At 40.2% G+C, this 22,102-nt stretch overlaps 1 long non-coding RNA gene across 2 annotated transcripts in view; it reads right to left on the bottom strand.

Moving 5' to 3' along the window:
• The window catches only part of LOC145525436 (uncharacterized), a 227,325-nt gene extending 207,105 nt beyond the window's left edge, over window positions 1–20,220 (bottom strand). The window contains exons 1-7 of one of the 2 annotated variants that reach the window (XR_014068209.1): window positions 19,789–20,220; window positions 19,375–19,514; window positions 11,824–11,958; window positions 11,225–11,322; window positions 10,773–10,859; window positions 10,225–10,424; window positions 8,845–8,988 (exon numbers count right to left, since the gene is read on the bottom strand). This is a non-coding gene — a long non-coding RNA (uncharacterized LOC145525436). Of the gene's footprint in view, window positions 1–8,844; window positions 8,989–9,345; window positions 9,410–10,224; window positions 10,425–10,772; window positions 10,860–11,224; window positions 11,323–11,823; window positions 11,959–19,374; window positions 19,515–19,788 lie in introns of both variants that reach the window. The other variant, XR_014068208.1, reaches the window with a different exon arrangement.
• Between the last annotated feature and the right edge of the window lie 1,882 nt (window positions 20,221–22,102).

Here is a 22,102-nt window from a genome sequence, read left to right as displayed (position 1 = left end):
ATAGTATATTACATATCTATTGCTTGAACCTGACCCATGGACACAGCTAAGTTTTTCAGCCAAGGGCCACTGACACAAAATAGACCAAGCAGAGTACCTTCCTTGGAGTTTGGGATTGGGACCCAGAGTGAAAGAGAACATTAGCCTCTCTGGGTAGCTGAGTCTATTGCTTATAAACTTGGGAGCTAGAAGGAGGCCAAGTCTCCCATCATGAGAACAGAGAACAAAGGAAATCAGTCCACAAAGAGCAAAGAATGAAGCGGGCAGAGATGAAAAGAAAGGAGAAATGTGAGACAGAAAATACTACCTGAATTTCTACTGCCTTCCAGTTCCTGGTTCCTCAGGCCCAGTTACTGCCTTTCAGTTCACTGAGCTTTCTTATTTGTCTTTTAAGTAAGTTTTCTCTTTTTTATTTAAGTGAGCTTACTTTGTTTCTCTCTTGGAACCAGAAAAAATCTTAGCCAGTAACAGGGAGTTGGGGCGGGAGGATTTCAGGCCAAGGCAGAGCATGAACAAAAGCACTGAGGTCCAAAAGGCTGGTTGTTTGAAGAATGAGAAAGAGTATGGTCCTTCATTAGTTGAAACAAAGAAATACAGTCTTGGGATGGTAGAAAATTCCAAGAAAAGGAGACCAGATACGATAGAAATGATACATCTTCCTCTGGAAATTCTTATATTTGGGATGTGCCTAGGAAATACGGCCAAAAAGTCTGAGGGGTAGTGGTGGTGGGAGGGGGGAGTTCTAATTCCACCTGGCAAGGGACTTAAAGAAAAACTTCCAGGTGCCTGCACTGCATAGACTTCGGGACTAGCAAAACTAGCAAAGGGGGCAGTAAGAACAGAGAGTAGACATTAGCACTGAAGACTGAAAGATACATCAAACTAGGACAGCTTATTATTCATTACAATGAGATGCAACAATCACGGTCCCAGAAACCACAGAAAGTCTGTCTGTGCGGGACACTCCATATTTTCTGAATATAGGATCACAAAGTCCCTATACATGCTAATTAGAATTTACCCAAAGGTACCCTTCTATTTTCTATTTTCTATACTGCCGGGAGCCAGCTCACGAGATCCCACCCATGACAGAGTCATGAGAAAGAGCAATGATTGAGCACGGCTTCTCAGGCCTCAGGGATTCTCGGAAGGCTGCCTCAGCGCTCACCTTAAAGATATCTGTCTTTCTGATGTTTACTACAATAAACCTCTTCCTATTTTCTGTGACTTAGGCAAAAGGCCTTTCCTGATTCCCTTCTAAAATAGATCATTCTGAAACCTCAAATCAACAAAGCCCCTGAACGGTAGCACCCTAAATAAAATTATCTGAGATATAGAGTATGCTGATCTAAATTCCTTTTGCTAACATATTGGTTTGTTTAATAAATGTACCTGTGCCTTTAGAGCTAATGTGCATAACTGCTCCCTAGTAATAAAACAGCATTGAGAGCCTTCTACACAGAAAGCCCCTATGGGCACAAAACCCTTCGCAGGAAAAAAGGCTTGTTAGGAAATATATGAAATATTGCTTTATGAAACTGTTACTTAGTCTATATTTACTCACTATGTTTTTACTCTTAACGTATTTAGCCTATATAATAAAAGCATAATAGTTAAAAATTTATATAAATAAAAGTTTAGCTTTAATACAAATAATAAGACAATTGTTGATTTAACTGATGATTCTTACTTGGAGCTGACCTTCAGGTTGCTGTTCTATGACTTTATGGGACCACATTCTTTTCTGTTAAGCTCAAGGCGTAGAGTAAATTACCGAAAACAGGTTTTACCTTGAAACTTTCTATTGATGAATTCTTTCCTGCTGTGCCTGATACAAAAGTGTTCCGACTGATCAACCCTTATCAATGGAGAGTCACAAGATGTTAGCAGGCCCCCAGGCCAGAAGATGATGTAAACAAAATGAAGCTTTTTGTAACTAAAAACATGCAAACAGTTTCGATGAGGGTCAAAACTGCTGGCCTATTAAGCTGAATTGATAGGCCCATTAAGCTGAATTCATATGCCCATTAAGCTAAATTGGTATGCCCACTAAGCTGAATTGGTATGACTCTATACTTTACATTTGTTTCTATGTACCACAAAAAATATAAAAGCTGTCTTAAAAATAATAAAGTAGGAAGACACTTGGAAACACCGAGACTCGCTGTGTCTTCTCATTCATATCACCGACGCCGTCCATCCTGAGGGAACCCCTGGACCTGCTGGAGCTGGACTCCGGCACTATACTAATGTTAATTTTCCTCCATGCTCTTCTGGACCTCCTCAATCACACTGGAAGTCTTGAAAAGTAACTTCTCATATATTTTCATCCTTTCATCTACTGCTAAGCAGAAGCTCATGGCCCAAGGGACAGAAAAACAAATACCCCAGGGTCCTCCTACCATTCATACTGTGGAAATACAGTGTGGCCCCTCCACTCTTAAAAAGCACGTATAAAATCTCACACACACCAGGACTTGGGGTATAAGCAGTAGTTTGAAAGGAGCCTGGGTCAGACCTACCTGCTGATCTTGGAGAGCCTCCTGGAGAGGTAGGAGCAACTGGAGCTCACACTGGGGACATAAACACTGGCAGCAACCATATTTGTAAGCTCGTTCTCCCACAAGGTCCCTGCTGCTGGCAAGGGCCATTTTGGAATCTTCCCTGTAGCTAACTAGTACAATCCTGACCTCACTCACCAACCTGTCAGCACCAGTACTGAGAAGTCTCAGGCCAAGCAAAAAGCTGGGTACAGCCACCCACCTGCATCCTGCTGTCTTAAGACCCCCACCAGAGGAGCAAAGGCTTGGTCCCACACAGCAACACACTGGCTATCACCCATGATTCCAGGGCCCTGCAGCCAGGGGTACTAGAACTAGACTTTGCCCCCAAGTGGCACCAGTCCCAGGATGCCCTGGGGCCCAGCCCCAGGTCAGATACTAATCCCAGGACCTCCACAGTCCCACAGTCTGCTGTGTAAGGACCCTGACTACCCATTAACAGGCCAGGACCAGCCCAGGACTCTCCACACTTAGGCCATGCCCACTAGCAGGCCAACACCAGCTCTGGGATACATTGAGCTCCATAGCCCAGGATGCAGCCCTACTCACCAACAGGCCAACCAGCTTTGGGACACCCCACAGCCAGCCATGTCAGCGAGAGGCCCCACCCAGCAGCAGACCAAAACTATATCCAGGACCCCCAATCCCATGACCACCTACCCTGGAGCCCAGTTCTGCCCACCAGTGGGTTAACACTAGCCCCAGGACTCCGTAGAGATCTACAGCCAGCTGCGTCATGAGTCAGCCTTGTCTGCCAGCAGACAGCAGCCTCCACAAAAAAACAAGGACTGGCAGCCAACCAGACAAAGGGCCAGTGATGCATACCAGACTACCCGTAGTACTCAGCCACCACAACAGAAGGACCCACACAGCCCAAACTGGGAGAAACCCTAGAGCATATAGCTCAAGTGACCAGAGGACAGTGTGTGCTGAGAAGCATGGGAAATCTTGTCCTAGGATCATTTCTACAAGGCCAGGAAATGTAACCAACTTGTCAAATAAATAGAAATAAATAGCCATAAAACACAAAAAGGGAGCAAAGGAAGAAGAAAAAAACAAAACAAAAACAAAAAACAAAAACAACACCAAAACAATTAACAAAATGATAAAAAGTACATACCTATCAATAATTACCATAAGTATAAATGGACTAAATGCTCAATTCAAAAGATAGAGAGTAGCTGATTGAATACAAAAACAATATCTATATATATGCTGCCTGTAAGAGACTTACTTTAAATTTAAAGACACATACAGACTGAAAGAGAAGGGACAGAACAAGATATACCATGCAAATGAAGAAGAAAATAAAGCCAAGTTTTAGACAAAATAGACTTTAAAATAAAGACTGTAACAAGAGACAAGAAGGGTAATGATCAAGGGATTAATTCAACATGCAGATATAATAATTATAAATATATCTGCACCCAACATAAGACACATAAATATATAAAACAAATAGTAACAGACATAAAGGGAGAAATTGGGAGTAACACAATAATAAGGAACTTTCAACACTCCACTTATATCATTCAGAGAGAAAATCACTAGCCTTAAATGACATTTCAGACTAAATGGCTTTAATAGGTATATATAGAATATTTCATCTAAAAGCAGCAGAATATACATTCTTTTCAAGCACACATGGAACATTTTCCAGGATAGATAATATGCTATGACACAGAAGAAGTCTCAGTAAATTTTTAAAAATTGAAATCATATCAAGCATCTTTTCTGACCACAGTGCTATGGGACTAGAAATCAACTACCCAAGCAATGTGAAAAAAAAATAAGACATCTAGAGGCTAAGCAATAAACTACTAAATAACCAATGGATAATGGAAGGAATCAAAGAAAAAACTTTAAAAAAATACCAGGAGACAAATGAAAATAGAAACACAATAATCCACAATCTATAGAACACAGCAAAAGCAGTTCTAAGAGGGAAGTTTATAGCAATTCAAAGAAACAAGAAAAATCTCAAATAAACAACCTAACTCTACACCTGAATGAACTAGAAAAAGAATAAACAAAACCCAAAGTTAGTAGGAGAAAAGAAATTATGAAGATCAGAACAGAAATAAATGATATCCAAAGAAAAGAATAATGAAACAAAGGGCTAGTTCTTAAAAAACAAAAACAAAATTGATAAACCTTTAATCAGATTCATCAATAAAAAAGAGAAGGCCCAAATAAATAAAATCAAAAATGAAAAAGGAGAAGTTACAATTGACACCACAGAAATACAAAGATAAGTGAGTACTACAAACACTGATAAAATGGACAATCTAGAAGAAATGGACAGATTCCCAGAAGTGTACAATCTCCTAAGACTAAATCAGAAAGAAATAACAGACCAATTACCGATAATGAAACTGAATTAGTAATTTTAAAAGTGTCCCAACAAACAAAAGTTCAGGGCCAGAAGACTTCACAGATGAATTCTACCATAAACAGAAGAATTAAAGGAGATTCTTCTCAAACTATTCCAAAAAAATTGCAGAGGAAAAAATGCTTCCAAACCCATTCCATGAGGTCAGCGTCACCCTGATACCAAAACCAGACAAAGACATTACCAAAAAAAAAGCAAATTACAGGACAATATCACTAATAAACTTAGGTGCACAGATCAACAAAGTTATTAGCAAACTGATACCAACAATACATTAAAAGGATCATATACCGAGATCAAGTAGATTTATCCCAGAGATGCAAGAGTGGTTTAATGTCTGCAAATTAACCAATGTTATACACCACATTAACAAACTGAAGAAGAGAAATTAGATGATCATCTAAATAGATGCAGAAAAAGTTTTTAACAAAATTCAACATTCATTTATGATAAATACTCTCAACAGCATGGGTACAGAGAGAAGATGTATCAAAATAACAAAAGGCCACATATCACAAATCCACAAACATCACACTTAATGGTAAAAGGTTAAAACATTTCCTCTAGGGACAGGAATAAGAAGACAAGGATGCCTATACATTGCCACTTTTGTTCAATACAGTATTGAAAGTCCTAGGCACAGCAATCAGACGAGAAATATAAGAGGAATCTAAATGGAAAAGGAAAAAGGAAAGCTGTCACTGTGTGCAGATGACAAGATACTTACATAGGAAATCCTAAAAGATACCACACACACAAAAAAAAATACCAGAACTCATTAATTTTGTTGAAATATATTAACAGATATTTGTTGGGAGTTCCCTGGTGGCTCAGTGCCTACCAGTGTAGGAGACACAGGTTCAATCCCTGATCCAGGAAGATCAGGGATCCCTGAACCAACATGCTGTGGAGCAACTAAGCCCATGCACCACAAATATTAAGCCTGTGTCCTAGAGCCCAGGAGCCTCAACTCCTGAGCCCACATGCCGCAGCTACTGAAGCCTGCGCACCCTAGAGCCTGTGCTGCAGTGAGAAGCCTGGGCACCACAACTAGAGATTAGTCCACACAGCAATGAGGACCCAGCACAGCCAAAAATAAATAAATAAAATTATATTTAAAAAAAAGAAATTTGTTGTATTTATACACTAACAACAAACTATGAGAGAGAGATTAAGAAATCAATTTCATCTACAATTGCATCAAAAAGGATAAAATACCTAGGAATAAATCTAACTAAGGGGGTTAAAGATCTATAATTGAAAACAATAAGACACTGGTGAAAGAAACTGAAGATGACACAGATGGAAAGATATACCATGCTCTTGGATTGGAAGAAATAACGCTGTTAAAATATTACCCAAGGCAATCTATAGATTCAGTGCAATCACTGTCAAAATACCAATTGAAATTTTCATAGAGTGAGAACAAATAATTCTAAAATTTGTATGGAAACACAAAAGATCTTGAACAGTCAAAGTCATCTTCAGAAAGAAAATCAAAGCTAGAGGTATTACATTTCCTGATTTCAAACAAACTACAGTCATCATAACAGTATTATACTGGCACAATAACAGACACATAGATCGATGGAACAGAACCGGGAGCCCAGAAATGAACCCACATTTATGAGTACCAACACCATAGGTGGTCAATTAATCTATGACAAAAGAAGGCAACAATATACAATGGGGGAAACAGAGCCTCTTCAATAAATGGTGCTGAGAAAACTGGATAGCTACATACAAAAGAATCAAACTAGACTACTCTCTCACATCATGCACAAAAATAAATTCAAAATGGATTAAAGATTTAAATATAAGACCTGAAACCATAAAATTTCTAGAAGAAAATATAGAGCAGTAAGCTTTGACATCAGTCTTAGTAATATTTTTTTGACGTGTCTCTCAGGCCAGGGACACAAAAGCAAAAATAAACAAATGGGACTATATATGGGACTTAGTTTATATATAAACTAAAAAGCTTTGAACAATGAAGAAAGCTATCAATAATACATAAAGGCCACCTACTGATTGGGAGAAGATATTTGCAAACAACGTATGCATTATGGGTTTAATATCCAAAATATACATACAACTCAACATCAAAAAACAACCCAATTAAAAAATGGGCAGAAGACCTGACCTGAATCAACATATTTTTCAAAGAAAAATACAGAAAGCCAACAAGTACATAAAAATGTTCAACATTACTAATGAAGTAAATGCAAGTTACAACCACAATGAGGGATCACCTCAAACCTGCCAGAATGGCTATTATAAAAAAGACAGCAAGCAACAAGTATCAGTGAGAATGTAAACTGGTGCAACCACCATGGGAAACAATATGGATATTCCTCAAAAAATTAAAAATAGAACTGCTCTATGACCCAGAAATTCTATTCCTGATTATTTATTAAGAAAAAACACTAATGAGAAAAGATATATACACCCCTATGTTCATTGCAGTTTTATGTACAATAGCCAGGATATGGAAGCAACCTAAGCACTCATCAATAGATGAATGGATGAAATTTATATATATATGAATATATACATACATAGATATAACATGTAACTTATATATGTATTTTATATATATATATATATAAATGGATGAAAAAAAATGAACCTAACATATTTATTACACATAATGATTCAGTTAGAGAAAGACAAATACTGCATGATTTAAATGAGGAATCTAAACAACAAAACAGAAACATAGTTATAGATACAGAGAATAGGTAGTTGCCAGAAAGAAATAGATAAGGGGGATTAAGAGGCACAGACTTCCAGTTGCAAGATAAATGAGTCATAGGTATGAAATGTACAATGCAGGGAATCTGGCAACCATTTTGAAATGTATAAAAATATTGAATCAATGTGTTGTGCAACAGGAACTAACATAGTGTTATAGGTCAGTTATACTTCAGAAACAAACAAGCTCATAAGAAAAGAGATGAGATTTGTGGTTACCAGAGGCAGTGGGTGGTGGTTGGGGTAATTGGATGAAGGCAGTCAAAAAGCCACCATGAACCAGTTAAAATTTATAAGTACTAGAGATGTAATGTACAACATGACAAATAAAATTAGCACTGCTATATGCTATATATGAAAGTTAAGACAGTAAATCTTGAGTTCTCACCACAAGGAAAATCTTTCTATTTCTTTAACTTTTTACCTATGTGAAATGATGGATGTTTACTAAATTTATTGTGATAATCATTGCATGATGTAAATCAGATCATTATGCTGTATACCTTAAACTTATACATTGCTGTACATCAATTATATCTCAATAAAACAGGAAGGAAAAAAGAAACACAGTGTGTCTCCACTTCTAGAAATTCCAACTAAGTATATCACACATTAAACAGATATGTAGGACAAAGTTTATTATCACTACAAATAACATTACAAAATGAGCCGTCTCTGGGCAAAGGAGCAGGCTTTATGGTTCCTTTAACTTGTCTGCTTCTCCAGTGCAATCGAAGCATGATGTGATTTTACCAAATAGAATTTACAAATCCCTTCCCAGGAATACAGTTATTGGATGTGATGGGTTTGACCTATACTGCACTTAAGACATTTGGCACAAAGTAATTCCAAATCACAGCTCTGGGAAGTTTTTCAAGAAAGTCAAGAGAGTAGAAGCTGCTTTTTTCAGCATCAACACAGGAGATGTGAATCAAGCAAGTCTCTCTTGGTTTTAATAATTCACTGCTTGGTGTTATCTATGCCCATGTGGCCAAAGGCCTGGGTATTGAGCATGCACTCAACAACATCCCAGGCACATAAATAAACCATTTTCTGCTCTTAGTCCAGGAGGTAGTTATTGATCTGGGCTGTGATCTTTTCCTACCTGACTTTATGAGGATTTCTAAAATAGCTCACCTTAGGGGAATTGGAGACTCAAGTACTTCTCTTTTGTCCTTTGACCAACAAAGAAAAACACCAACAACTTACAAAAGATGAATTCTGACAGAAGAAACACCAGCATTTGCTGTGATGACCACACAACTGACCTGGTGTCATAGCCTGAAAGCAAAGAGAAAAAAAGAAAAATTGATAGTCCCTTGGCCACTAAGACCACCTTGCTGCATCAGGAATCAGGCCTCAAGTAAGAGCTGTGGGGTCTCAATTAACCAAAAACCAGGCCATGTGATCTCTGTGGATCAGATGGGAATAAGAGTTGCCCTGGGAAGAGATCCCCCTCCACACACTAGATTGCCCATTTTGGATACCTGACTGAAACTGTAGGTTTTAGATCTAGTTCCTACTGTCCGTGGGACCCCAGAAAACTCCCATCATTTCTCAGGACCTCAGTGTCTCCAGCGATCATGTACAATGATTGGTCACCCAGCAGGCATTCCCACCCCCTTTCTCTCAAATCACCTCCAACTGCAGAGGCTGTGAATGCTGAATCCTCACTTTCCTAGCTTTCCTTGTAGTCAGGGTCCTGTGAGATATATGGGGAAATCAACTGGGGAGGGAGGCTTCTGGATAAGAGTCTCATCTTCAAAAAACAGAGACAATCTGATAAAGAACTATTAATTCAAATTACACAAATAACCCTTAAAACTCAACAATAAGAATGCAAACAATCTGATTAAAAATAGGCCAAAGACCTTAATGGACATCTTACCAAAGAAGATATAAAGATGGCAAATACACATATGAAAAGATATTTCATATCATATGGTATGAGGGAAATAAAAATTTTAAAAAACAGTGAGATACCACTATCAGAATGGCCTATCACATTTACTAGAATGGCCAAAATCTGAAACATTGATGATTCCAAATTCTGGTGAGAATTTGAAGCAATGAAAACTTGTACATAGATGTTTATTAGCATCTTTATTCATAATTGTCAAAGCTTAGGAGCAACCAAGATGTCCTAGAGTAATGGGTAAGTACTGTGGGTAAGTAAACTGTGTACATCCAGGCAATGGAATATCATTAAGCACTAAAGAGTTATCAATCCATGAAAAGACATGGAGAAAATTTAAATGCTAATTACTAAGTGAAAGAAGCTAATCTGTGAAGGTTGCATACTATATGATTCCAAGTATACGCCACTCTGGAAAAGGCAGAACTACAGAGACAGCAAAAAGATCAGTGGTTGCCAGGGGCTGGACAGGCAATGAGGGGTGAATAGGCAGAACATAGATGATTTTTAGGGCAGTGAAAATATATGACATCATAACGATGGGTACGTATCAAATTGAAATTCATAGGATATATAACACCAAGAGTAAACTGTAATCTAACCTATGGACTTTGGTTGATTATGATGTGTCAGTATAAGTTGATCAGTTGTAACAAGTACAGGACTCTGGTGAGTGACAGACAATGAGGGATGGCTGATGACCCAGCAGGCATTCCCAACGCCTTTCTCTCAAATCACCTCCAACCGCAGAGGCTATGAAAGCTGAATCCTCACTTTCCTCGCTTTCCTTGTCGCCAGGGTCCTGTGAGATATATGGGGAAATCAGCTGGGGAGGGAGGCATGGGTAAATCAGAGAGTACATGGGAAATGTCTGTATCTTCCCCTTAATTTTACTGTGAACCTAAAATTGCTATAAAATTTTAGTCTTAATTTATAAAAAAAAAAAAACACAGAGACTCACAAAGAAAACTCTTTCACCACCCATATACCCTCTTAATTCCTTTTTATACCCTTTAATGGGAGATATGACACTTGAAACTGAAGCAGGTATCTTGCAACCTTAAGGGAAGACATTGCCACACACAGCTATGGCAGGCAAGAAAGACTGGAAGAAACTGTCTTTGGGGTGTCACTGAGCCAATGAACTAACCTCAAGTACATCTTCCTCCAGGCATGGAGTGGGTTGCCATTTCCTTCTCCAGGGGATCTTCCTGACCCAGGGATCAAACCAGGTCTCCTGCATTGCAAGCGAATTCTTTACCATCTGAGCCACCAGGGAAGCCCACATTCTCTATGGTTATTTCTAAAATAATGTTCATGTCCATCCTTAGCTCCCTCAAAATCTCTCCCCTTGGCTGGCTTACCCATGATGAGTATAGTATAGCCATAAAGTTACCAAAAGTATTTCTTCAAAATAACAAACTAATAAAAATTGTATTGCTTCTCCTATAAGAGGTAGTGCTCTGACCCACCAACGGCAGAGTATGACTTTGGCAGAGCAGTGAGTACGCATTTTCATTCAATATCCATATGCTCTGGTATGTGATAGGAACCATTGGCTAAACAATGGAAATCTTAGATTTCCAATGCTAAGTAACTCACCTGTCCCAGGAATTTCTACCAGATATTAAGTATTTCTGTTGCCAGAACCTTAAAACATACTGATAGTAGTGGTGCATAAGCTTGAGAATTTTCAGACCCTGAGGAGATGAAGACAGAGCATATGGGTTTCTGGACATTATTAAGAATAGTAAAAAGGCCATAGCGTTGAGAGCTAGAGGTTTATGTTTGAGTTCTTGTTCTACCACTTAATACCTGTATATCTTGAAAAAGCTTTTTAAACCCTCTAATAATGACAAAATGTCCTACCCTGGCTTTCTTTTCTCATGGCTGTTATGAGAAGCCAATAAGATCATGTATGTAAAAAGTCTTCATAAAGTGTAGAGTGCCGCCTACAAGTGAGACGTGATCAGTCTTAATAACGAGGAATAAGCACAGTGCCGAGGGATGGCCAAAGGGCCCCGAGAACCTTTGCAGAGGGGTACATCAGAGGGCAGACAGCACTACGTAGCATCAGTCTCAGTCAGGCCTTCCTGAACTGGTTTCTGTGTCTAGCCATCCAGCTTATAGAAGGGTAATCCCAGTCCCTGACCTGAACAGCTCCTTTCTGTAAACTCACTAGTAGGTCACATCATAGTTACCTTAACAGACATAGGTGTTGGAAACACTTTCCCTCCAGTCTGCCTTTTCTCCCATGTGGTTTGGGCTGTTTCCAAAGGCATCATTGTATTCTCTCACCCATCCTGTCATCTCATAAAGGAGACTCAACTGTGCAGCTAGATGGGATGCAGAGAGAAGAGTAGAGTACAAACAAGTAAATACTGGTTAGAGGCTCAGCTGTAAGGCAGCCATGCACCACTAGGCTAGTCACCTATCTTCTCAGAACCTCCGTTTCCATAGGTGTGGGCCTGGAGGGAAAAGTGACTTAATACTGCAAAGCTATGGTACAAATGTATTAATAAAATGTCTCTGGAGCAGCAGGCAGCTATGGTCAAGACAGTGGACTTTGAATTTAGACATCCTCAGGTTGTGTCCTAGCTCTGTCATCTCCACCTGTGTGACCCTGAGCAAGATGCTCAACCTCTTCAAACCCTGAATCATTACATTTAAAAAAAGGGGAGGGGGGAGCACCTAACATCTACCATATAACTTGTCTCATTAATAAAACCACAAATTCCTCATTTAACAAGCTTCCTTGGTGCCTCAGATGGTAAAGCATCTGCCTACAATGCGGGAGACCCGGGTTCAATCCCTGGGTCGGGAAGATCTCCTGGAGAAGGAAATGGCAACCCACTCCAGTATTCTTGCCTGGAAAATCCCATGGATAGAGGAACCTGGTAGGCTATCCTCCATGGGGTCACAAAGAGTCGGACACAAGTGAGCAACTTCACTTTAATGAATGTCAGTAGTAGTAATATTTGCTGCTATAATTGTTATTACTATTACTATTACTGTTAATTCCCCAAGGGTGAAATCCACAGAAGGCCTCGACATGTGTTGCCTCCTGACTTTACCTGAGTGTCTGTTCCAAGAGATCACAGACCTCTGAGGCTCTATAGAGATGTGGGATCTGAGGTTGAGTCCAAAGCATTCGGATTCCTTGCTGAGAAAGGTTTTACAGCAAATCCCTGTGCTCTGATTCAGAATACCACCTGCCATAGCTCTGTGTTGCTCCTATTAGGCTCCCGGCCATGGAGAACCCACACTGCGGTACTGAGGTGGCCTGGCAGAGGCACCTGGGGAAGCTCATCCCAGCCAAGTTGAACCCTGCTGGTCCTACAACCCCTCAAGGGAACCTGGCAGCTCTCGCCTAAGCCTGCCCCAGCTTCTAGAAAGGAAGCCAGCACATCAGCCCTACCCAGACACGCTGATTTCCAGGCATCCCTTCTGACCAGACAGATGCTAGCATCTTTCTGCCTGTTGCTCCTCCAGTGTGGGGGCCAAACACTTGAGTCCTTGTCTATCCTTCCCTGGGAAGCCTCAACCCCAGGTAAATGTCTTTGTCTTTGGACTTAACACATTATACTTTTTCCATGTAATTTCTTATCTGTCTCTCCCACTAGATTGTAAACTACTAGAACATAGGACAGGACCCTCTTGCTACTCATTTTGATATTGCTGGGCACTGGCACTGGTCCACAAAAAGGTCTCGGTGTCTGTTTACCTACGTTGTTGAATTGCCAAATCCTAAGATGCATGATCAGCACTTTTGGAGTGCTTCAGAACAAGTCCAACAATCTGCCCTAAGATGCCATCAGACATATGTTACCCTACCACTAGCCTCACTTCATTCACTCAACCAGCCACTTTATTGCAGACAAGCAGCCAAAATGCAAGAAAGTGGACCAAGGAAGCTTCAGAGAGGTCACTGCTTCAACCACATTTTTGCCAATGTTATGATTCATACACCCACCTGACAAACCCGCCCTAGAACAAGCTAACCCTGAACTTCTCATGACTGCCTCTGAGATCTGTGGGTGGTTAGAGATCGAGGCCACAATCAGTAACAGCGACCGCAGCCCCAACTGGACCTCCCAAAGCCAGTCAGCTTGAATATTTCCCTGGTAGAAAAGGTTCTTCTCTAAAATTGCTCTTCAGGCCTCCATCACTCTTCTGAAACCCTCAAGGCACTACCTGTCATTTCATCAGGAAAACAGAAGAGACTGGTGAAAACCCTCTCAATTTCCTGCCAACTTATTATCTCCACACCTTTCCTCTTTTCTTTCAATTAAAACCAATACAGAATCCCTCCTCCCACCTAAGAATTATCACTGAACCAAGTGCTGAACCAACCTTGCTCAGGGGCTCAGTACCACTAACTATCTGTACCATTCTTGAAACTTCAGCTTTTATTTTCTTTCACATTCTGTCCAGTGGCCTGTAACCTCCATAAGTCTCTTTCATTGTTAAAAGAATAACAGTAATAACAAAGACAAACCAACAAAAATCTTTGTTCACCTTGGTATTCACCCAAATGCACTGGAAATGTATGTCCCACAAAAACCTGCACACAGATGTTTAGAGTAGCTTTATTCATAATTGCCAGAACTTGGAAGCAACCAAGATATCTGTCTTTCAATAGGTGAGTAGATAAATAAACTGCGATACATTGACAATGGAATATTATTTAGCACTAAAAAGAAACGAGCTATCAAGCTGTGAAAAGACATGGAAAATTTTAAATGCATCAGTTCAGTTCAGTTCCATCTCTCAGTCGTGTCCAAATCCCTGTGACCCCGTGGACTGCACAGCATGCCAGGCCTCCCTGTCCACCACCAACTCCCAGAGCTTACTCAAACTCATGTCCATTGAGTCAGTGATGCCATCCAACCATCTCATCCTCTGTCATCCCTTTCTCCCCTGGCCTTCAATCTTTCCCAGCATCAGGGTCTTTTCAGATGAGCCAGTTCTTCGCATCAGGTGGCCAAAGAATTGGAGTTTCAGCTTCAACATCAGTCCTTCCAATGAATATTCAGGACTGATTTCCTTTAGGATGGACTGGTTGGATCTCCTTGCAGTCCAAGGGACTCTCAAGAGCCTTCTCCAGCACCACAGTTCGAAAGCATATATTACTCAGCAAAGAAACCAATTTGAAAAGGCTACACACTATATGATTACAATTTATATAGCATTCTGGAAAAAGCATAACTATGGAGGCACTAAAAGATTAGTGGTTGTTCCAGGTTAGGGGACAGGGAGGGTAAAGTAGAACACAGAGGCTTTTTAGGACAGTGAAAATACTCTGCATGTTACCATAATGATGGATATATATCATTATATATTTGTCCAAATGTACAACACCAAAAGTGAACCCTAATGTGAACTATAGACTTTAGGGGACTATGTGTTCATCAATTGTAGCAAAGGTACCATACTGGTTAGTGACGTTGGTATGCAGAAGGATGAAGAGGGCAGAGGCTATATGGGAAATCTCTGTGCCTTCCCCTCAATTTGGCTGTGAATCTAAAAAATAAAGCCTGTTGTAACTATTTTTAAAATCCTCTTTCAATCCTGACTTGCAATTACCAGATAAAAAGGCATTATAATAATTATAGATTATGTAATGAAGGAATAAAAAATAAAAGGGGCTGAGATAACACAGGGAGAAAAAGCCTGGGCCTTTTGACAGTTATCCCTCATTGTAAATGAACTGTTAATAAACTGCCTCTGTGAATTCATTAGTCTGAGCCAGCATCTTAAGCCTAATTCCCTTTTGTTCCTAACAAGAGTGAGTTTCTGGCCACCTAAAGCAGAAGACCAAATTTGGGTAAGACAGTCTGGATTTAGGAGATATTGTCCTAACCCACCCCTACTAGCTGAGTGCTTCCCTTTCAAAGTGCTTCAGTTCCTCCATGAGACACACAGACCGATGGCCACAGCACACTGAACACTGTGGTGAAGCCAGTAGCCAGTGTCATCAGCACATTTCTCCCAGCTGAATTACATGTTTACATTTTGCATAAAACACAAACAACTGTTTCAGTTCAGTTGTCCGACTCTTTGTGACCCCATGGACAGCAGCACGCCAGGCTTCCCTGTCCATCACCAACTTCCGGAGCTTGCTCAAACTCACGTCCATCCAGTCAGTTATGCCAGTCAACCACCTCATCCTCTGTCATCCCCTTCTCCTCTTGCCCTCAATCTTTCCCAGCATCAAGATCTTTTTCAGCGAGTCAGTTCTTCACATCAGGTGGCCAAAGTATTGGAGTTTCAGCTTCAGCATCAGTCCTTCCAATGAATATTCAGGACTGATTTCCTTTAGGATGGACTGGTTGGATCGCCTTGCAGTCCAAGGGACTCTCAAGAGTCTTCTCCAACACCACAGTTCAAAAGCATCAATTCTTCGGTGCTCAACTTTCTTTATGGTCCAACTCTCACATCCATACACGACTACTGGAAAAACCATAGCCTTGACTAGGTGGACCTTTGTCAGCAAAGTAATCTCTCTGCTTTCTAATATACTGTCTAGGTTGGTCATAACTTTTCTTCCAAGGAGCAAGTGTCTTTTAATTTCATGGCTGCAGTCACCATCTGCAGCGATTCTGGTGCCCAAAACAATAGTCTGTCACCGTTTCCATTGTTTCCCCATCAATTTTCCGTGAAGTGACAGGACCAGATGACCTCTTTCACTTTCATCAAGAGGCTCTTTAGTTCTTCTTCACTTTCTTCCTTAAGGGTGGTGTTATCTGCGTATCTGAGGTTATTGATATTTCTCCCAGCAGTCTTAATCCAACTTGTGCTTCATCCAGCCCAGCATTTCTCATAATGTATTCTGCACAGAAGTTAAATAAGCAGGGTGACAATATACAGCCTTGACATACTCCTTTCCCAATTTGGAACCAGTCTGTTGTTCCATGTCCTGTTCTAACTGTTGCTTCTTGAACTGCATACAGATTTCTCAGGAGGCAGGTAAGGTGATTTGGTATTCCCATCTCTTGAAGAATTTTCCACAGTTTGTTGTGATCCACACAGTCAAAGGCTTTGGCATAGTCAATAAAGCAGATGTAAACAACTGTTTACTTCTTGTAATTATGTAATTTAATTAAATAGTATTTTATATATTTATATATTACATAAGCATTGTAAATATACACTTTTATTTACTAAATCAATATTTATTGATTGTGAAAACTGATAAACATCTTTCACTACTGTGATAATGTAATTATTATTCACTCAATACCATTGTATCATGATTGGTCAACAGAAAAATAATAGAACTCAGTATCACCAAAACTAAGAGAAAAACCTGAAATCACTTTTAAAAATCCAGATGCATGTCAGAATCATCTTGAAGTTTTTTGAAGAACCCAAATGCACAGGTATTGCTTTTTTTCCTCCAGAACTCGAGGTATGTTTCTAATGAGCAGTCATGTTTAAAAACAACTGGACTATAAGAGGATCTTTTACTTTTATCTAGCTTGTTTCACTTTTTCTATTTCATATTCAGTGCTCCTATTTCATTTAGTTTATGTTTTTCAATTTCTCCATTCCTTTTTTTATGTTATTTCTCAAGCCCTTATCAAGCATAGTAAGAAAGCTTTGTATACACACACATATATATATAATATCTATAATAAATATTTTAGAAAATGTATGAATTTTTGCCTAACTAAAATTTATGACATTTTGATTGTCATTATGACACATCATTATAACAATTTATGGCATTTTGATTCCACTTCTTTGACTTGTATGAATAGAATGCTAGATTTCTAATTTTTAAAAAATAGATACACAGCAAGCAACAAAGGCTAACTTTATAGCACAGGGAACTGTAGTCAATATCTTGTGATTACCTATAATGGAAAATAATTTCAAAGATAATATATGTGTATATGTATAACTGCTGTGCTTCTGAAACATTGTAAGTCAACTATACTTCAATAAAATGTATACATTAAAATAAATATATACACACTTTTAGATATTTGTATATTATAAACATTAAATATGCATATGAAAAGAAAGAGATTAGTTTCTAAAATGAAGGCAAATGTTTTACAAAGACTTTGTAAATCTGAGTTATTAAAAATCACTGGTAAATTAGGTATGAATGATAAATTTTTGAAGATTAGAGAACAGGGGATTATAAAAATCTAGACGAGTCTGCACATAGATTGCCTCCAATCTGCCTTCTCACTCCATTTTATAGAAACTGGAACAAGAAGTCACAGGGGATGGATGCACTGATTATACAAAAAAGGTGGTGCTGAACCCCAGGATAAAGTACCCACGCGCAAAGGCTTTGGTTTTGTGTCAAAATATCAGCAAATAATGCACCCTTATACATTTTAAGTTAAAATAATGTCTGTTATGTTTTATGCCTCCTCACTTTAATCAACATTTTCAATTAACCTATCAGCTGCTGGTCCTGATCATGTTGGGTCTTTCCGTGTAGTGGGACTAACACCTGCCCAGCTGCAGGAAGCCTCCCTCAGACAATACCACCAGCTTCCCCAAGTTTCTACAGCTAGGTCCAGAGGGCTCTTATATGTAGATCCAGACTTTTAAACTACTCCACAGCCATCAGGCCTTGTCAATTATGACATGAAGTAAAATTTTAATAAATGATTGCTGGAAGAATAGAGTAATAAATAACAAAATCAAGATTTGCAGTTTCTTCCAAAGTCCACTTCATTTAGTCCTCTATCACCAAACTAGACTAGTTCATTTAAATGTTAGTGGGGTTTTTTTTGTAAATATTGACTAGAGAAGTGGGGGGATTCATCCTTGCCTTGGAAATACCATGACCTGTCTCATCTATCCCAGGTCTTCCAATCCAAAACGCAACTGTCTTTAGGCTTGTATCCTGTAAAAGACATGGACACTACCTACTGCTGAATCTACTATGGTATCCCCATATCCTTCTAAGTTATTTACTCCACAGACGTTCATTAGGTGCTGACCACTGTCAGGTGCCGGTGACATGGCGGAGAGTGAGACAGGCACAGTCTCATCACTCAAAACCTCCAAGGCACAAAGGCACACACGATATAAGAAGAAGGTTGTTTTAGATTCTGAAACAAGGACGCAATAGGTAAGGCCAAAGTTAGAGAGAGGCAAGGAAGGTGTGTCTAAGCTGGTGTCACTGACAGGTTCTCATATGAGCCTCGAGAGTGATGCCACCTTTAATTTTGAACCCTACACACCTCATCTAAGTAGTCAGGAGGTTCCCCACTCTGTTGGTAAGTTCTTCATTACTCCTTCTGACAATGTCTAATTTTCTGTAGCCAAACTTTCAGAATCATGATTTTTCAATTCAGTCATAGCCCACCATAAATCTCTGGGCCTTTTTTTGCCACACATGTATTTGGTATATTTTGACATGCATGTTACATGCTAAGTTGCTTCAGTCGTGTCAGACTCTTTGTGACCCTATGGACTGTCATAGTTGGTACCTGAAAATAGATCTTAAAGATTTGTTTAACCCTAACTTATCAACCTTTCTACTCTTTAGTAAGAAAGAAATCAGTTTTGTTTTTCAACTAAGAAATTAGAAAGCAAAGCTGGGGATAATGAATAACTGTCTTACTCTGATACATACACAGATTTAAGCAAATATTTGTACTTGTGTGAGCCTGAAAATGCTAGAAAAAAAACTCTTGCTGAAAAAAATCTACTGGGAGACAAGATAAAGCAATAGTAATGAGTTTAGTAGCAAAGGCCTGAGTTCAATTTCAAGTTCTTACATTTTCTAGTTGGATTAAAAATGAGTAAGACATGATCCCTGGAGAACAAGACGGCAGAGGAGAAGGTGGACGTGGAGTACATCTCTCTTCACGGATACAACAGGAATACACCTTCAGACACAGAAGTGCATGCAGAACACCTGCTGAGAGTGGACAGGAGTCGTGACCAGCATAAAAGAATACATAGAACCACACAAAACTCAGTAGGACAAGGAACTAAGGGGAAAAACAGGAGGGTTAGTAGGACTGGACCTGCCCTCGACGGGTTGGGGAACTGAAGCAGGGGTCTGATCCCCACATCGGGGCAATTGTCTGAGTTAGAGGAGAAATATTTAAGGCTGAGAGTGAAACAGCTGATCTGCAGCAGCCTAAATGGAATGAGAATCAGACAGTCCTGGCCACAGTCATACATACCCTGGACAGGGATGCGAAGTTTGGGGATTGTGGAGCGATCCCACGGCGAGGACTGCTGTTGACTGCAGAGAGACAAACTGAAGGGATGTGAGGGAGGAGGTTGTGGTGGAAAATGTCTGCGGAGGAAAGCCAGGCAGCCACGGAAGCAAGGCGATACTGCTGAGTCACGCATAGGGGGTGGAGCCATCACCATAGCCTCTCTCTCCCCACAGGCCAGCACTGGCAGCTGAACAATAGAGCCGCTGGTCCATCAAACGCCTGAGGCACTGAACCACAGAGCAGGACCTCACCCAGCGTGCACCTTTAAGTGACTGATAGGCGAACTACAGAATAGGACCCCACCCAGGGTGCTCCTAAAGTGCCTGACGCGCCGATCTCAGAGTAGGACCCCGGCCAGGAGGGCCACTCTATGTGCCTGACGCCCTGAACAACAGAGAAGGACCCCAGGCAAGGGAGCCCTCTAAGTGCCTGAACGGGCGGAGCTACAGAGAAAGACTAGCTCAAGAGGCCTTCAACTGCCAGCTACAAGAGGCTCAAAAAAAGACTCTGACAGGGCCATGACTCATGCCGCGGAGGCAGTGCGTGTCCCTGCACACTTGGCGCCGCCAGTGTCTCCGCAAGCTAAGCAGCTGCACCACCTTCATGCTCAACTCTCCCTGGGGCAGAGCTGCCACAGGCTAAAAAAGTCTTGCACCTATGCTCACCGGGTCACTTCGGTAGCGTTTGACTCTTTGCGACCCTGTTGACTGTGGCCTGCCAGGCTTCTCTGTCAGGGAGGGGGTTCTCCAGGCAAGAATACTGGAGCGTATTGGCCAATAGTGGTTTCCATACCCTACTATGGCACTATATTTCCTCCTGCCATAGCTGCCAACTCTCCTGAGTACCTGGTGCTGCCAGAACCCCAGCAATCCAAGCAGCTGCACCACCTCCACACCTAGACCTCACTGGGACAAACCCAAGTCCTCCAGGGCAGCCTCAGGAGCAAACCCCAGTGGATGACCCACATGCAGAGGTGGAAATAAAACTGCAATTGAAACCCAGGGTCGGTGAGGCTAAGGAAGAAGACCCCAAACCTTCCCAGGAGCTGTACAAGCTGAAGATTAAATCCACACAATCAACTAGGCAGACTGTGTCTATGGAATATATAAAAGGTCATCGAGAGCTCCCACAAAGAAAACGCACTCGTTCTGATAGCTGTAGATATTGGAGGCAAGAACACACAGGAGAAGGACCAGATTAGAGCCTGAGCTGCCCCCACAGCAGGTCTAGAGATCAACACAGTGTTGGAGGGCATCCTAGGGAGGCGAGGTGAACTGTGACTCACAGCGAGGGAAAGGGCTCTGACAGCGGTGACTCAAGAAAAACATTTATTATTCTTATGTTTTCACGTGTTCTGTAGATTCTTTTGTATTTTTTTTCTTTTTTCCTTTTATTCCCCCTTTGTCGGAGTTGTCATTTTATTGGCACTATGAAATCTAATTAAGCTTTTGAGCTTTTTTTCCTCAGTCGCATATTTTATTGTTGTTATAAACCTCTTCCTTGATGCTGGGCATTTGCAGTTCTGTGGCGTTTTCCTTTTTTTTCTTTTCTCTTTTCTAAATTTTTTAAACCTATTATTTTTTCTACATTTGCTCCTTTGTTTGCTTTCTTACTGTTCTTTTCCCCTTGCAGTTAATCTTTAGTGTATAGAAAACTTCCTCTTCTACCTCAGTTTAACTTTGCATATCTATTCTTTCTTTCTTTTCTTTCTTTCCTTTTCTCTCAACATTTTGTTACTTTTATTTTCATTGCTTTATTCCTCAAGTGGCAGCGTGCTTTAGTTCTGTTTTCCAGTTTGTGCTTTAGTTAGTTTTGTTCTGGTAGATATAATTTTTGGTTTCTTTTCCAGGTCAATCTATTGTACTTTATTTTTGTTGGTCTGTTTTGATTTTGCTTATGGATGTATATGTATATGTGTATATTCAGTCACACTTTTTATTGTTGTTATAAACCTCTGCCTCTGTGTTCAGTTTCTGCAGTTCTGTGGAGTTTTCCTCTTCCCCCCTCCTTTTTTTCTTTCTACTTCTGTCTTTTCTCTTTTTTATAATTTTTACTTTTTTTAAACCTATCATATTTTCCTACACTTATTCCTTTGTTTTCCTTTCCTGCTGGTCTTTTCCCCTTGCAGTTAATCTTTAATGTATATAAATCTTCATCTACCTCTATTTAACTTTGCATATCAATTCTTTCTTTCCTTTCCTCTCAACATATTTGTTAGTTTTGTTTTCACTGCTTTATTCCCCACTTGGCACCCTGCTTTAGTTTTGTTTTCCAG

The sequence above is a fragment of the Giraffa tippelskirchi genome, chromosome 11, assembly GCF_054371585.1.
Source record: "Giraffa tippelskirchi isolate mGirTip1 chromosome 11, T2T-mGirTip1v1.2.pri, whole genome shotgun sequence".
In the NCBI taxonomy this organism is placed as follows: domain Eukaryota; kingdom Metazoa; phylum Chordata; class Mammalia; order Artiodactyla; family Giraffidae; genus Giraffa; species Giraffa tippelskirchi.
This window is presented reverse-complemented; position numbering and strand designations above follow the sequence as displayed.